Source organism: Elephantulus edwardii, unplaced genomic scaffold (assembly GCF_000299155.1).
Source record: "Elephantulus edwardii isolate Elephantulus edwardi_28Jun2011 unplaced genomic scaffold, EleEdw1.0 scaffold00014, whole genome shotgun sequence".
Classification (NCBI taxonomy): Eukaryota; Metazoa; Chordata; class Mammalia; order Macroscelidea; family Macroscelididae; genus Elephantulus; species Elephantulus edwardii.
The window spans coordinates 5,662,745-5,665,975 of NW_006399764.1; the positions used below are offsets into that span (position 1 = coordinate 5,662,745).

Consider the following 3,231-nt stretch of genomic DNA (forward strand, 5'->3'; position numbering starts at 1 on the left):
GCCTTTAGACTTTTAAAGCATATACCAACTAATTTAATTGGGCATTAAATAAATATAAATGCACGCTAATTGCCCTGTGCAGCGAGGTAGGAAAAGACAATTAATTGTTTAGCTACTGAAGATTAGCTGTTAATAGGACAGAAGGACAATTAGCTTTAAAGGCATTGCACAACACACACACTTTTCTAAGAAGGAAACATTTTTGCCAGTGTTTCTCTTCCAAAAGAGAAGAGAACAAAGGGATCTCTTTCCCCTCAAAAGCTGCACTTGTGAAAAAAGCAACCAGTGAACAGGAATGAGGAAAGAGAAAACATCCCCACAGCCCAGGAGGAGGACAATTCCTGGTTAACTGGAAAAAATGGGGAACGTAATTGAGACAGATGACCAGATTTAGGAAAAATAAACCTCACCATTAAAATCTAATTAAATATTTGCATTCCAGCGTTAAGTTTCTTCTCAAAAGTTTTGTGAGCAGCAGGGTGACAGTGAAGATTATTGACTGTAATTTGCGGAAGTTTGGTTTGGTGTTTTTTTTTAAACTAATTTAGTTTTGTGCAATGTATGGGGGTTTACTCAGCTGTGCTTATCCAGAGGCTGCTTTATTATTCTTTTAAAGTGAATCATTTATAACTGTTCTCAGAGATCTTTTATCAGCCACTTATCTCCCTCAACTGGACTTGTGATGCCAAGGGATAAAATGAATTGCTGGCTAATATTGTGAGAATTAATCAGACCACAGCAGCGGGAGAGTAATGACTTACTTACAGTCAGATATTTGCATTTGGCAGTAAAAAAACTCACAACAAAAATATAACGATCTTTAATCTTTGGCTTTGGCTTGAACACTCAAACATGTTGGCAATACAAAAACCTAAGAAATGTTCAGCATGTGTTTTTAATCCTGGGTGATTAACTAATCTGAGGCGTCTATTCTGGGAAGAAAGCTTTCATTTGACACAAAAATTTTCTTTTCTTGTTTTCATTTTAAAGTACCTTTGAATAAAACGAGTCTAATTTCCTTAGTTTGGTGGTTATGAGTGTTTTTTCCTTCTTATTTGTTTGTTTGTTTTTGTTTTAACACCTTTGGGTTGATGAAATGAGTCTTTTGTACCTTGTCGGACTTTGTCCAAAGTCTGTCAGTTCTGTTTAGTTCTATTTGTTTCCTGTGTTTCCCTCTAGCATCCAGGCCCTGGGCTCCATACTAACATACAGAAAAGAAAAAAAAGAAAGCCCCCAAAAGACAGTAGCACAACTAAGACCCAGACAATGAAAATATTCTTTTTTTTTTCTTTTACAAAAGGCAAGGTATGTTTATTTAGATTAAGTCATCCAGTTGCCTGATTCAATGTGACTCAAGGCCTCAAAGAAACTATCTTTTCCTTTACTCTAAGTCCCAAGGTTTGAGCCTAGAGTGGCAGGAATGCTTCTTAGGGCCTGTTCACAGGTTTATAATTTTCTCATTGAGGGCAATCTGTGACTGTGTGAGATTAGCCAAGTAGGTCACCATCAGCAGGTCGTTGATATTGCTGTTGAGCATGGTCTCAAAGTCATCAGGAACACTTTTAGGTACTTGGTTGACCAGACTCATCAACAAGCGGCCCACAGTATTGTCAGCTGACACTTTTCCAGACTGCAATACTGTGCTCAGGGCATCCTGGATGCGGGCTGATGCTCCTCCAACCTGCTGCAAGTCACTTGAGAGTCCAATCACCTGGTTGGGACTAAAACAGGCCTTCATAATGAGGTCAACTCCAATGCGTTCGGTGTCATAATATGCGTATCTCACTGTCAAAGGTGTGAACATCACTCCCATGGTCCTTCCAGGGACACCCATTAAAGTGCTGACATAGGCCTTGATGCTCATTCGGCCATTCTGGAGGCTGGTGTCCACAGTGAGGTGAATGGGGTTGGGGGCCTCTCGGCTATAGTACTCATGAATCAGTACAGAATGCTCTGTGATGTCGTGGCCTGTAGCGTACCAGCCTAGGATGAGTTCATTTGGAGAGACTTTCTTGTGTAACTCATTCATGTTCTTAGCAAATTCCATGTCAACAGCCACCTCATCTTCAGACTCATTGTGGGGCACTGAAAAGCAATTTGTAACTTCCACTAAGTGTTTGTCGACAGTTCCCAGCAAAGTCCCGATAACTCGGGGCAGCGCCCTCATTGCATCGCTCATAGCTGTCCACGATGGAGGCTAAAATGACTGGGTGCAGACGGACCACGGGGCCGCCAGGGAAGGGCCCCGGGAGAGCCGGGCCGGGCGGCCGCGTTGCCGGGGTCTGCGCCGGGGCTTGAGCTGCGGCCGAGGTCCGGCCCGCGCTGGCGGGCGTAGTCGCTGGGGCGTTGGGGTCCGAGGGCGAGACAGGAGCCGGGGCCGAGGAGGGGGCAGGAGTCTGAGCCCGAGCGGAGCCGGAGCTGGGGCTGAGGTTGGAACAGGAGCCGCAGCCGGTGCTGGGGCTGGGGTGGCAGCAGGAGTACTCGTGGGTGGACTCGGCGTGGCCATCTTGTCTAAAGAGGAGGCCAAAGAGCGAAAATATTCTTATTGCTGACCTGTTGGATGATTTTCTGCGCTATTTCACATTTCCTCCTAAAAGTGTGGGATCTTCAAATAATAATCTTTTTTGGTTGCTCCATAAGCACTGGGGAAGGTGTACAATGAGAAATTATTTCTTGACTTGAATCCACAGAATCAAATGCTTAGGAGAGCATGTTAATGGCTTTTACTACTGTTCAATTCTTGTAAACCCACTGCCCTCAAGTTGATTCAGTCCCATGGTGACCCAACAATGGATTTTCAAGGCTGTAAATCTCCATAGGAGTGAACTGTCTCAGCTTTCTCCAGCCAAGTGGCTGGGGTGGGGGGATGGGGGTTTGAACCCCTGACCTTTGGGGAAGAAGCTCAATACTTAACTCCTTTGCATTAATTCACAGAGTTGCAAATGTTTTCCACAGTGACTATGTATGTTTTGGCCTTTATCAGGTATGTGATGAGCAGCTGTCAGGTCAATGTCAAGTCATAATGATCCCACGTGGCAGCAGAACTGCCCCATGAGGTTTTACTTGTTTGTTCTTTGAACATTTTATTATGCTTCAGGTAAAAGTTTAAGCAGCAAGTAATTTTCATCTAGTATGTCATAGGCTACCCATTCTGTAGCATTGGTTGCAAGCCCTGCAGTGTGCTGGTCCTCCCCCTATTCCCCTCAGGTTCTCCCTTTTTATTCATCTGGC

At 44.3% G+C, this 3,231-nt stretch overlaps 1 pseudogene; it reads right to left on the reverse strand.

Moving 5' to 3' along the window:
- Nucleotides 1-1,438: 1,438 nt before the first annotated feature.
- On the reverse strand, nucleotides 1,439-2,506 carry LOC102867353 (annotated as a pseudogene).
- Between the last annotated feature and the right edge of the window lie 725 nt (nucleotides 2,507-3,231).